Source organism: Anolis sagrei, chromosome 5 (genome assembly GCF_037176765.1).
Source record: "Anolis sagrei isolate rAnoSag1 chromosome 5, rAnoSag1.mat, whole genome shotgun sequence".
NCBI lineage: Eukaryota > Metazoa > Chordata > Lepidosauria > Squamata > Dactyloidae > Anolis > Anolis sagrei.
The window spans coordinates 44,389,455-44,404,403 of record NC_090025.1 but is presented as its reverse complement, the minus strand read 5'-3'; the positions used below and the strand labels follow the sequence as shown (position 1 = coordinate 44,404,403).

Here is a 14,949-nt window from a genome sequence, read left to right as displayed (position 1 = left end):
TTGACCCCTTTTTCACATTCATAATTGGTTCATCAAGCTCATTGTTGCCTAGTGTCTACATTGTCTGGCAGTAGCTTTTCAGTTTTGGATATGAACCTTTCTCAGTTCTGAATGAATGCTGAGTTGGGGGTGTTCAGCATGCAAAATGTACAGTTCACTACAATGTTACAGATTGTCCTCTAATACAGGAAAGAGCAGAAAATAGGTCTTTTGGATGATCTCTAGGGGTCTTTCCACACAGATCTATATCCCAGAATATGAAGGTTATCTGAATCCACACTCAGGTAATGTGGGATTTTCTGCCTTGAGATTCTGGGATGTAGGGCTGTGTGGAAGGGCCCTTAGAGATCTTTGCAACTAACCAGTAAGGAAGAATTCTAGATATATTTGCTTCTTTTCAGTGGCATTTCTCTCTCTATTAAATCAGCTGAAGACTTGTTGTTGTTGTTGTTGTTGTTGTTGTTGTTGTTGTTGTGTGCTTTCAAGTCATTCCTGACCTTTGGCAACCATATAACAATTCTATCATGAGGTTTTCATGGCAATATTTGTTCAGAAGAGGTTTACCATTGCCATCCCCTGAGGGTGTGACCTTTCCAAGGTCATTTAGTGGGTCTCGTGACTGAATGGGGATCATACTCTGGTCTCCAGAGCCCTACTCTATTACTCAAACCACTACACCACAGTGCCTCTCTGAGGTCTTTTAACTTCTCATTATAGCTTAGATTGGATATCCATCCTTAAAAGAGAAACTAATATTGCCTGTCCCCATATCACTGATTTCTGGTAGATCAGAGGAAAGTCTGTTCCCTGGATCAAGATTATAGTCATGTCTGCAGTCAAATTAATTAATCGTCCTAATACGGTGCTTTAAAAAGTCTACGAAATAACCTTTCTTATAAAGAATTTAAAGGTTATATGGAAGGTTCTGGGTTTTCAATGCCAGCCAGGAACAGAAAGCTACTTCTTGTTTTAAATAGAGTAGAATAAAACATTGAAACACGTATTTTAACTGAAGATTTCATAATGATTATTACTAGTCTAAGCCACTGATGGAAGCCTTTGCGTTTTGTACCTTCATAAATGAGAGAGGTCCTTTTTGTATAATAGATTGCTCTGAACTGGTAGCAATTGTTCAGAGCTGTTATCAGTGTTTTATTAGAGGGAAGAAATGGCACAGATTGAACTCCAGGGGGCAGCATTGCACCATGATTAGAATCCGCTCTTCCCTTCAAGTAATCCTATAATGAAAATACAGAAAAATGAGCCAAATCTCTCCCCCACCCCTTCAAAGGCAGATCATTGGTCAGGATAAAAGGAATGAAAGAGCTTTGTAACACTGGTCAGGCTTGAAGTATGGTGATTCACTGGGTTTAATATTAAAGAATTAGAATACTCTAGGGCATGTCGCAGAGGTCCATCAAGACATTACTTTGGGTGGCGATCCTTGTTCCCACCCTGGGCTATCTAGGCAGGATTGTACAAGTCAGGGAGCTGGGCAGTTCTCAACAATATGTTTAAAAGGCTGAAATAAATGTGAATCGTACTCTTGCTTCACCTTTTTAATAATTGTGATGAGTGTAACTTGGCTGAATTTCAAGACATGTGGAGAAGTGGGGCAGAGCTGCAGAGAATTACTAAACGCTGTCTTATCTTGTGCCAAGCTCAATGGTACTCCTTCAGTTTCCCTTGCTGTGAAGCTAAGCACCTATTTGTTTTCATTTCTAACATCTTCCCATTGTGTTCCCACAAAGCCATGCCTTTAGTTTTTCTCAGCTTCTAAGTATTGGTGAAATTGGTGAAGATTGTGTTTCAACGCATGCTTTTCTGCAAGGCTTTTAAGGTGTTTTCTAATTTTAAAAAAATCCAAATGGCTGTTTCTATTGCTGTAAAAATGTGAGGTAGATCACAATGGATTCACAAGGGATGAACAGAGATATTACTAAATTCTCCCGGAGACAATCTTCTGGTTAAGATCATAATCTAACCCCAAGTTTTGACATCCCAGTGTATTTTTTTTCTACAGATTGGCGCGATCTGGAAACACCAAAAGGTACAGAATATCTAGTCTTTTCCTTTTATTTGAAATGAAACATTCCTCCCACAGTGTCAAGAATTTCTCCTTCTAGCCATCTGTCAGCACTAGCTTTGAATCCTGGTGAAAAAGAGGGACAAAAGGTGGGGGAAACCATCTCCTTCTTGATTAGAATTAAAAGAAAACTCTCCATTTAAAAAAATCCAATATTTTTGGAATAAAAACAAAACATTCCTCAGAACTCACATAAAAACCATTCCTTTTCCTCCAACACACATCCTGAGTCCATTTTGTTAACAGGTTTAACAGGTCCTGGGGAGCAAGACAATAGGTTAACAGTTTATTATGCTTAAAGTTTTGAAGAGAACCACCCAAAGTTCTCTCAGTGTGATCTTTTCTTGGATGCCTTCTCAAATTTGGAATACAGACCAAGTCCAAGGAATACTAGGATGGTGCCCACCCACTGCAGGCTGGAAATAGGATTGGCAAAAAGGACTGAAGCCAAGATGGTGAATAACTTGCGTGTTGTAGTTACAAGTGAGCACGTTAAGCGTTCAAAGTAAACCACAGTTATGAAGATGAAACTCTGGCCCATGACACTTGTTAGGCCAAAGATAAGGATGTTATAGATAATGCTGGGATAACGCTAAGTGAAACTCAAGAATTCCCAGATCTCTCCTGTAAACAAGATACCAGCTCCCAGGAATAAAGTTGACCACACACTGACATTCAGCATCATATGATTGGATCTTGTCTGGTAGTGTTCTCTCATGTGGTCTTGAGAAACTGTGGTCAGACCATCCAGAGTCAAAGATAGCAGCAGCTGGATGTCGCCATATTCAAAGATGTGATCATCCCCAAGATCTCTCTTTTTAGCTTGTAAAGAGGCTTAAGCAAGAAATGAAAGTACCATCACCAGGGGCTTTGAGGGAAGGGGCAGTGTTTGTTTCTCCTGATGCCTCTGGCTCAGCTCCTGTGGACTCACTCCTGGCAGAATCGAGGCCCTGACTCTGCAGCTCAAGGGCAGCAACAACACCTGCTTGCCCCAGAGGCTGGGGCATAAAAAGAACCATGCCTGCAGGGCCTCAGGTCTAAGCAAGAAGTTAAGGTACCATCACCAGGGGCTTTGAGGGAAGGGGCAGCGTTTATTTCCTTTGCTGCCTCTGGCTCAGCTTCTTGGGACTCACTCAGCTTCTGGGAACCACTTGGTGCTGCTAGACTCTATCTTGACTGGCCTCCATTTTAGCATCCTTGGGTCAGCACAGAGATACCAACATTTGTTTCTTCCAGACATGGCCCTTGATTCACTTGAGCCCTCTCTTGAGTGAACACTGCCACCCTGGTTTGGCATCTCATTCCTCCCCTGTTGAAAGATCTGCTCTGTTAAAACTATTTTGATATGTTTTATTGCATTTATATGTTTTAGAATTTATGTTATTTATTTGTTGTTGCACTTATTGCATTTATATGTTTTAATTGTTTTATAAATTGATATGTTATATTTACTATTTGTTGTATGATGTGGCATTGAATGTTGCCATCATCTGTAAACCGCTCTGAGACCCCTTCGGGGTTGGGAAGAGTGGGGTATAAATACAGTAAATAAATAAAATAATAAATACCCCGTGACAATTAATAAGACACATGTGTATTTGGAAAGTGGGCACTTCTTCCTCAACACTGTCATCCCCAGGAGCATGACTGGGGTGGGTTTACAGGACTTTCCAAAAACTTGAGCTGGATATTTGACAAACTGCAGAGCTGAGTTGCTGAAGAACATGGCTTTCAGGTAGGAAAGGAAGCAAGCTCCATAAAGTCAGTTCTGGGTCCAGTCCACCTTGACAGTATCAAAAGACTGGATCAATATCCTTGCAAATATGGCATTGATCACACCCAGAACAAAGATCAAAGATAAAGCGAATCTGAATTTCTCCTGCTTTGCTTCTTCCCCATATTTGCCTTTTGTTATTGACTCCTGCAGGACACCATACTAGAAGTAGCAGACAAAAAACCCCAGGCAGCAGACCGGCAACCACAGCCACTCGGGAAGGAGGGCCCCACCTCTGGAGCCCCTGCTCAGCCCATCCCTGACACTGTCTCAGGCTCCGGCAGCCTCAGCAGTGACAGTTCCATGCAGGCATTGAATATCTAGTCTAAACTCAGCATGGTGAAAGATTACACTAGTTTATGGCAGCCATGTCCATTCTGGGAGTGTGGCCAGATTATGGACAGTCAAGTTGGATTGGGCAAAATGAGAGCAAATCTTTTTGATGTGATGTCACACTCGAATTGGTTTGCACCAGATGAGAGGTAGCCATTTCTTTAAACTTTTAAGTTTGTATTATGAAAAAAAAGCCTTAATGAGGATTCAGTGTGCTTACATGTGATGACAAGATTAAGACAACTTGCAAATTTGAATATGTTGCCCCTGTCCATTCTTAATTAGTAGTGGTGCTAGAAATAGCTATATTAGGAATTGTTTCTAATTATTTAGAAATTATTAAAAACAGGAAAGAGAATGATTTTCCCTTTTTGTATTCGTATATTTATGCAGTGTTACTAATACCAAGTGTTCAGATAAGGAGATGCAAATTCTATTCATGAGTTATATACAAAAATGTATCATTTGTTTGTCAGCAGAATATGACTCTCAGATTGCAGCTAAGCATTTCTTTCTAATGCTCTACTTGGATTATATTCAAGGGTATCTTTGGGAGGGGGGAGCACGAGGGTCTATCATAATATTTCCCACTATCTCTTACCCCCAATTCACTCCTGGTGAAGGCAAATAACTTCTTAACATGCACTTCTTTGGGGAGTACCCTCCCTGAGATTGTAACTATCTCGAATTGTTGTTGTGCTGGAGCACAGAGGTGGACAAATCTGCCCATTCATTTCATATTCTATAATATTTGCATTTTATCAAACATAAATTCATCCCATCTTATTCCACATCAGTCTCTAGAAATAAAAAAATGCCATGCTTTCATTTTCGTGAGCATGAAAATGCATAAGCATTTTTGTATGCAATTTTCCATCATATTCAATACTTTCTTGGTGCATTCCGAGCCATTATTCTTTTTTAAAAGCTAGATTTGAAAAGAAACAAAAAGGGAACGAAAAAGTAATGAGCAAAACAATATTCACCTTGCAGCACAAATGCAACAAATTACTTGGAAAGTGTGCTGAGCAATGAGTTGCAGGAGGAACTACTTTTCAAAAATAACTATTCCAGTTCTGTAAATTACCTTATATATGTCAAATACCAATCCTTCTTTAAATCTCTCCACTGTCTCAAGGGGCCAGGCAACAAAAATAGTGCAATTTCTTTAGTTAAATGCAGAGGAATGCATATGGCAAGACAGAAAAGACCAATATAAAGATTAATTACTCCAGGATGTTGGAATTTAACTTGGCTGCACAAGGTAAAACAGTTCAATTATTTAATCATAGCACTGATTTTGGCTTCAGAGGCTGGGAATATAGTGAAAGCACTTCCATTTCTCTATAACATCTTAGTGATTTGGTGTTTAAGCATATATTTGTTTAAGAGAAGAGGAAGAAATTATATATTTTTATTAGATAGAGATGTCCACGGACTTGGGGTTAACTATATGGATGAAAATTCTTCCATAGTCAACAGAGGATAACTTTGCAGTTTTTTTAATGCTTGCCATAAAACCATTTATTTTAATAAATTGTAGAAATGCTCAGTTCTATGTATGATTTGGTTTTGGGTGAAGATTAAAGCTCTTAGATGTGTCCAGAATTTTGTAAAAATTACTTATCTGACTACAATTTTCAGAATCCGCAAGATAACTTGGCTAATATGTTGTGAGTTTTCTGGGATGTATAGCCATGTTCCAGAAGCATTCTCTCCTGATGTTTTGCCTGCATTCATGGTAGGCATCCTCAGAGATTGTGAAGTCTGCTGGAAACTAGAAAAATGGGGTTTATGTATCTGTAGAATATCCAGGGTGGGAGAAAAAGCTCTGCAACATTCACACATACCTCAAACAGACAAGAGTTCTTTCTCCCACCCTGGACATTCCACAGATATATAATCCGCATTTTCCTAGTTTCCAACAGACCTCACAACCTCTGAGGATGCCTGCCATAGATGCAGGTGAAACATCAGGAGAGAATGCTTCTGGAACATGGCCATACAGCCTGGAAAACACAGCCTGGAAAACACATAACAACTTAGTGGTTCCGGCTATGAAAGCCTTCGGCAATAGCTTGGCTAGTGTTTTCTTCTTACTTGGCTTACATGCTGCAGTCTTTCTGGTGTCATTACAGTATTTACAATAGAATATTGATCCATTATAGTACCTGACCTGTTTCCTATTAATCTAAACTCAGCAATACATTTCGTGCAGAAAAGTGTGATAAAATTGGGCACAAACTTGCTGGATATGAGGTTGCTCCCGGCACAATTGTACCAGGCTAAACTGCCTGGTGTAGATGAGCCCTGACTCAAATAGTCAAACCACTGCGGTGTGTAAGTTCTCTCAGTGTATCAAGAATTAGAAATTCATATTCTACATTGAAACTGAATAATTAGGGGGAAATTGCAAATCCATCATTGCAAATGTCCTTTCAGACCTCATGGACATTTATACCTATTTCTCATCAAATTTAGGTTTCCAAAGCTTTTTCTCTTTGCTCTGGTTTGTCATCAGCAGACCTCCCCATCTATTTATTTTCAGCATTTTACCTAGAGGGTTTTGGCATTTCAGTGAATCTGATGGATCAATCTACATTCAACTTGGGGCGCTGAGTCTTTTTCCGATTCTCTGTGGTTGGGAAGATAAACTAAAATCCTATTACTCAGCCCCCTGTACTGTGATGGCAGTTTCCGTTGAGCCTCTTGGCAGCATAGCATTTACTTTAAAACTGTACATCACATCAGAATCTATCCAAGGACATTATTTGTCTGGCAGGGTGTTTATAAAAGGCAACATTAGTCACAGTTTGCCATCAATATGCTTTCTTTTTATTGATAGCTCAACCAAGCAAGTCACTTTGACACATTTTAATGTCATACTCTTCTACAGGATATCATTAATATTTCTATCATGGCTAGATGTGATAATTTGATGAAAATTGGCTGAGAAGTAACTACAGGAACAGGGATGAGGAAGGTGTTCAAATTTTGGGTTGGGAATGGCATGAAAATTTCACAGTTAGGATGTGTGACTTGATTTGGCTTTCTCCTTCAACAGAAGTAATCTATGGAATGGTAGCCCAAATAAATATGGGAAAACTGAAGTCTCATAGCTATCTTTGATCAATATGATGACCACAATTGTGAACTTTTAATTTGTCATCCTGAAAGGTCTGGTTTAGGGCCATGGTTCTTTGAGACTTTCCCGTGCATTTCTTTTGGGTAAAAATCTGGGCAGAAAAATGAGTGGGTTAGATGCTGCTTCATCCTGCTCCCACAGTAGTTTTTCATCCCAAATGTCCTCTTTCACAATGGCTTTTCCCATAGGGAAAAGATTGAGGGACCCAGATAATGCCAGGTGGCAGCTGTAGATAAATGAAGAGGGAACTACATGTTGAGAAGTAAATTAATACCCTTTCCATTTAGTATTTTATCTGCAATAAAAGGAAGTTTTATTTCTGGTGATGAATCATGCTGAGAATGTGCATGTAGGCCTCTAAGGTAGCGATACTGGGAAAAAGAAGAAATAATTTCTCTGCAGTGTAGGCTTTGAGTCAATACCTGGGCAGGCTTTGACAAGTTCTAGGAACAGTTCATAAAACACAACAGACTATTATCCCCACCTGTGTCATGAACCTGCAGAGTGGCCTTCAGGCATGTTACTTTTTCCCATCCTCAGTTCCTTTAAGACAGAAATGGAAAATATTTTTTAACCAATCTGCAAAATGGGAATAGAACATTGAATGTACAGGTTTCACATTTAAAGGAAATATGAAAAATAATATGATTTATGTGATAAAATAAAAAATAATAATTTTCTTGTCTGCCCTCATCTTTTTAAACGATTGTGTTTTGGCTTTTTCTTGACTGTATCGATTGCATTACCATTCCACTATTTCCATTCCTTCGTTATGCCTTTGTATATTAATTTGAATGTTTTACATTCACATTCTATGATAGTTATAATTTTCAAGAGATTGTGTTTTATTTAAGTTTAAGTTGTTCTTTATGTGGATTATTCTGGGTTATTATATTTGTACTTATTGTTATTGAGGCATTCAATGTTTGCCTTTTTGTTTGTTGGAATCTGCCCTGAGTCCCCCAGGGGAGATAGGGTGGAATATAAGTAAAGTTTGTATTATTATTATTATTATTATTATTATTATTAGTAGTAGTAGTAGTATTTTGTTTGTTTTCCACTTTTCACCAATGATGGGACCTAAAGAGGTTCACAACATGATTAAAAATCACAAACAACCATAACCAAAACTAATGTGTTACAAAACTGATTAAAAACATTTGAACAAATTATCATATTTAAAGAACAACCAAAATATAAAACAATTATAAAACATTTAAAGGATACCTGAGATGGAAACAGACTCAATGGATATCTTGTTGATGTCGATATAATAAAACAAATAATGCAGGACTTCTTTGAAATGTCATACTTATTCTTTTATTTATTCCCATCAGAATATGATTTTAGACTCAAAAAGTCATTTTTCACCAGTGAAGGCACCCAAGTCATTCCTGCTTTTTTTTTTTTTGCTATTAATCTGTGGCAGCTGGTGAAACTAGGGTTGATATGATTAACCTGTGCAATCATTTATCTTCCTACATAATTAATATGAAGTCTTACCCTTAGCTTTTGAATATTGATTTAGCCTCATAGGAGATGAATTAATGATTGGCTATACCTATTGTAGTTATGATAAATATTACCTACCTCATTCTATTAGAAAAAAACATTTGTATTCTGGTTACTATATTCATTTACATAATGTTCAGAAATGTTCAGTTGCTATATGTCATATGTGCACACTTCAGTTCCCTCATCTCAGCTTTGACAAAATCAGTGTTCAATATAATAAAGAGTCAAGGAAGCAATGCCAGGATAACAGAAACACAAGGCAAATCTTTCTAAGGGTAGAGCTACATTGAATAATGAATGCAGTTTGATACCGCTTTAATTGCCATGATTCAATGCTATATAGACTCATGAGAGTTGTAGTTTGGTGAGGCATCAGCACTATTCAGCAGAAAGGACCTTGTAAAACTTAAGCTTCCAAAAGTACTTTGAAAGAATCACAACAAAATGTGCCACTCTTGGGCAACAGTGCTAACCAAAGTATTAGGTGGCATTTCTCTGTCAATCCCACAGCTTTTAATGTTAATGCTAGTGACTTAAGACAGAGTTAACTTAATATACAGGGTTAGTCAAAATGCATAGGCCAATAAGCCATTCAATTGAATGGCTTATTGGCCTATGCGTTTTGACTAACCCTGTATTATATGGTTTTGATTTCAGAGCTCTCTCTAACATTGAGCAAAGTGTATTCAGGCTTTTATGCTAATGTTCCAAGCGCCGGGCAATGATAGATCACAGAGTGGAAAACAAACATTAGAGAAGACATCATGGATAAAGGTTTGAATCAAGACATGAGCTTGTTACATTGCAAAGGTAGCTCTTTCTTGTGTATGACTATTTGTCACATAGGGTCTGACATGTAGTCTCCACTCCTCAATCTTCACTTCACTTCACATCATTTCTTAATTAGTCGCTCTCCACCAAGGTGCTCCGAGCGACTTACAATTTAAAATAGCATTTACACAATATAAAAACATTCAACATAAAAACATACAACAGTGACTATTTGGCAAATTAGATCTGATCCCTTTACTTAAATGCACAACCAAACAGCCAAGTCTTGAGCACCTTTACAAAAGGTCGCAATTCCGACATTGCTCTAATATATGGAGGCAATGAGTTCCACAGAATTGGAGCATAGATCGAAAAAGCTCTACGCCATGTAGCTTCCAGGTGGCAAGATAATCAATCTTGGTATTGGTTATCAACCAATATCAGTCTCTGGTGGCAAAATGGTTAAACCCTTGTGCTGGCAGGACTGCTGGCCAAAAGGTCAGCGGTTCTAATCCGGGGAGAGCGGTAAGCTCCCATCTGTCAGCTCCAGCTTCCCATGCGGGACAGGAGAGAAGCCTCCCACAGGATAGTAAACATCTGAGCATTCCCTGGACAACGTCCTTACAGACGGCCAATTCTCTCACACTGGAAGCGACTTGCAGTTTCTCAAGTCGCTCCTGACACAATAAGAATAAAAAAGAAACAGACAGCAACTCAGTAGCAAAGAAGAGGTTGATTTTCTTTTACCATTAATCTTTAGTGAAGTCATGTGCATACACACACACACACACACACACACACACACACACACGCATGTTGTGGATACCACTTTGTAGCCCCATTGCTTAAGGTAGGCTCTGCATCTCGTGGTGCCAGACTGCAGTCTGTTCAGTGCCTTCCAAGTCGCCCAGTTTTCTGTGTGCCCTGGTCATGCTTACTGAATGGGTACAATAGTTTTACAACACAAATAATTTGTTACCATAAGTGAAAGTCCCTCATGGTTAGATAAAGTTGCTTCCTGTTTCCTGTGTTTTAGCTTGATTGTTACAGCATCTTGAACACTCTCGTTTTGGGATTAAATTTTTACTGGTCATGTTGGTTAACAAATTCTAGGTGTTGTAGTCCAAAAATATGAGTAACATTTCCATGCTCTGCTAACCATCCCTTCTCAATATTTTGTTTCTTTTTGAAATGTTGAAAAGTATGGACTAAGGTACTGAAAGTACAAGAAATAGATCTGGCTACTTAATAGTTTGTGAAATACTGGCTTCTTGAGAAAACAACCAATCATATGAATTTAACATATCAATTTCTCTGCATTGGTTTTCTGAAATATATTGATATACCATCACGAAGCCAGCGTGTAGTAGTTTGCGTGTTGGACTATGATTGTGGAGACCAAGATTCAGCTATTTGTTGGGGCATTAAATCATGTTTATGGTGACTTGAGGGAAGGTGTGGCCACTAAAACAGGCAGATATGCTTGCTTGGTCAATATTCACACTATGTGTAGGAAATTAACAGCTTTTATTTGACAATCTGCAGAAAGAATGAACTTGAGGTATATTTCTCTAAAGGCCAAACCAGCAAAAAAAATTAAATATGATATTTATAGCATCAGGTTTTTCCTGCATTCACATACAAATGTTTTAATTGGTTATATGTAAAATACTTGTTTTTTGACTTAATATAAAATTGTTACATAAACTAGTTGGTATTGCACATCCTTATCTTTACTATATAGTATCATACTATAATTTGAATCTACTTATAATACTAGGGGATGCTAATATTTCCATGTAAATGAAGATAGTACAGCCATCGTTTATTCTATTCGTGACTATACCAGTCAGAGCTGTCCAAAAGTAGTTTGAATCAGGTAGACGTGCCCTCTATTTTTAGCGGACTGGTCTCCCAGGTACCGTCCTTTCTTTGTGTTCTTTGTTTGCGGCCAAGCCAGTGGACACATGACTGAGATGTTTTGAAACATCAAAGGGCTACAACAATAACAGTAACATACTATCATTTAAGAGGCAGTATTTTGTGTCTCAAATTGAATTAAATACATTGTTCCAAATGCCTTGTAATTTAGATCCCAGAAGTGCCAGCCAGCAAGGCCAATGGTGGGAGATTATGTACTCCAAATTAACTGGAAGGCCAAAGATTTCGTACCCTTTGTGTAATTAGTACAGAGCACAAGCAGTCCTTTGGAAGCTATAGTTCTCAACACAGAATGAAAGCAAGAAGCTATTCCTCATAAATAATGATACTATTATCATTTCCAAATTTTAAAAAGCAAAAAAGACATGGAACAATACCGTTTCTAAGACATTATAAAAATAATGCTAAATGCATTAGTTTGTTTCCAGGAAACAAAGATTAGTAACAGAAAATGCTTAACTGCTTCCCGAGGAATGAATAGTGTTTATGAGTATCATAGGGTGAGAATAATGGAAAAATATATATTTTATATATTCCTTGTAATTTGGGTGGGGTATGTTTGCCACTGACTGAAGAAAAGACAGTGACAAAATATTCAATTTCTATGGCTTGGTACATTATGCACATTATTGATCTTGCATCATGGTGTGCATTCTGCAATGTTTGCTTCAGTAACTTTGAAGTACAAGGAAAATAAAAGATATTAAAATGGTAGAAAAGTTTCTAAAGGCAAAGGATTTTTTTAAAAAGAAATATTCTGTACTTTGTTCCAAAATCTAAATTGTTGGAGCATTCAAGGAATCAGCTAATAATTGTGTGTGTCAACTGTAAAATAAGATGCATGAAGCTGATTGATCAGGCAATGCCTGGCGAGATGGCTAAGCCTGGGACTTTTGGTTACTGTTACATTTTTGTTCAGGCTTGAGCTATGCAGGTGCAGAGAGAGTCTGAAGAGAGAAGCAGAGAGACACAGAGTTTGGAGTGTATTCTCCCTTCATGAGCTGCTGAAGGAGTTTATCTTCATGGACAGAAGAAAGACTAATTGAAACCTCTTATAAAAGGACATTGTGTGAGTTGGTGCAACTGATATATTGTTCTGGGTTTAAGAAGAGTAAACTACTTTTTCTTTATTGTTCATCTGCGTGGCATATTCTCTTTCTCTGGCAAGACAGCATGTGGGCTGATCAAATGTGAGTTACACGCTGTTTATTTTACATTGCTTCACATAAACAACTATTCTCATAAATATATTACATGGGGAAATGTTGCTCTTCTTCAAAAGTTAGCATGACAAGCGATTTATCCAAAATGTAGAATATTTTTGCCACTGAAAACAAAATGAGGAATGGGAAGTTCTTCTACTTTCTCTGGGACTAGGAATGTACCTTGAAATTTTTTGGGTTTTTTTCTTAAGTAAACATTTAGCTGATTTTTTCCAGGATAATTTACAACTCTGCACAATCAGAAAAAAAATCTGGATTTAACTAAATAGTGTTAGAAAAAAAATCCCTTCATTAAAAACACATTCCCCCCCACCCCTGTTCTTTCATTCATTGGTGAAACCCTTTAGGGAATGTTAACACATGCTGCTTTTGCAGTGTTTTATGTACAGTTTAAGGAGCAACTTGTTTATAAGACTTCTCAGATATTGGTACCATTTCTTTAAAGAAAGCTATTGTGAAAGTGTAGGACGTGCTTTATTCTCTGATCTTTTTGCTGTTTATTACTTCAAGGAACACTAATTAAAAGGGGAGGGAAGCAGCCTCTCATCATCACCCTTGAAACAAGATTTTGCAACGAGGAGGGAGAGAACAAGAAAACAAAAAGGCAACCATTAAGCCTAAGCAAAGGAAACAAGGAGAATTATTTCTCTAGTAGAAAAAAAAGCAACCAAGAAAATACAAAGGCTGTAAAGTGGCCAAATGAACAAGAGTTTTGGCCAAGGACCTGAGAGAGGTTAATATTGTGTTTGCTGTTGTGTGACTTCAATTTGTTTCCTATTTATGGTGACCCTAAGGTTTACCTATCATGGGGTTTTATTGGCAAGATCTGATCAGAGTGGATTGGCCTTTTCCCTCTTCAGAGACAGAAAGAATTTGGCTGGCCAAAGGTCACCCAGTGGGTTTCCATGGCTCATCACAAATAGGAAACCTGGTCTCCAAAGTTATAGTCCACCACTTAAACCACAAGACCACACTTAGCTCTCTTAATACCATGTGGGATCTTACAAAACCTATCAACAATGAAAAAAACTCTTTTTAAATGGAAGTATGTAGAACTTATGATCATGTATCTACCTGTTGGTAAATGAGAACATTACTTAGTTAGAAGGACACATTAGAAACATGGAGAGACACATCTCCACAGCAATGAAGAAATATAACTCTTAACTCTTATGGTTTCACCACACGTGCTTTCTTACCCATCTTAGGACAGAGCCCTGCTGGAGGTAACTGTGTGTTGCCTAATGGGATCCAGCAGAGCTCTGTCCATGACCTATGCTATAAGCATCCAACGGTGGAGGCCTGAGACCACAGGAGGTTTCCCATATTGTCATTCAATAGAATGGAGAAAGAGCAAGGGAAGCTGGGCCTCAATGCTTTCCCACGTGGGATGGGGAAGGAGGCGATTAGGGTGATGCAGGATCCCATGCTGCCTGTCAGATTTGTCCTGCTTCCCCACAGGTGCCCTTGCTTTCCCCCAGATTCAGGACGTCAACATTATGAGGTCCCTAAAGAGGGATTTCTAGATCCTGCTTATTTTCAAGCCATTATCACTTTATACCAGAGTTGTAGCTATGGAAAGATGATACAAAATGTTCCCCAATAATAATTATGTCTTCTATAAGTGAAATTTTCCTTTAGTGACCAAATCTCTAGCATTACAGCAACCTAAAATTCCATTTGAAACTTTAGCAATATAGTTTAGGCATCTAACATATGCCTCCTCCTCTCCTTTTCCTTCTTTTTCTTCTCCATCTCTTTCTTTCCTTACCAGTCTTTCTCCTCTTCATTCTCCTTGGGACTGGCACTTCTTTTCATTCTTTCCTCCTCCTCTTCTTGTTTGCTTCCCATGGCAAGGAGAACACTACACAATGCTGGAGAGGAAATGGGGCAGGAATGCAAGGGAGTGAATTCACTCTCCTATGTGCCTCCCTACTTTCTAACCACAGGTCACATTTATGGCAAAAGAAATAGTACTTGTTCAGACTTTGGTGGTGGGGTTATGTGTTTGTAAATTTTTCGTTGTTTTGGTGTTCTGTTTGCAATGTAATCTGTTAATGTATGTAAATAAAACAATTTATTTAAAAAGTGTGACCATTATTTGATGAAATCATAGAATTATAGAATCAAAGAGTTGGAAGAGACCTCATGGGCCATCCAG

General features: G+C 38.2%; 1 pseudogene; it reads right to left on the bottom strand.

Annotated features, from left to right (window-relative positions):
* Positions 1-2,414: 2,414 nt before the first annotated feature.
* LOC132775477 (solute carrier family 35 member B1 pseudogene) lies at positions 2,415-14,639 on the bottom strand (annotated as a pseudogene).
* Positions 14,640-14,949: the final 310 nt, after the last annotated feature.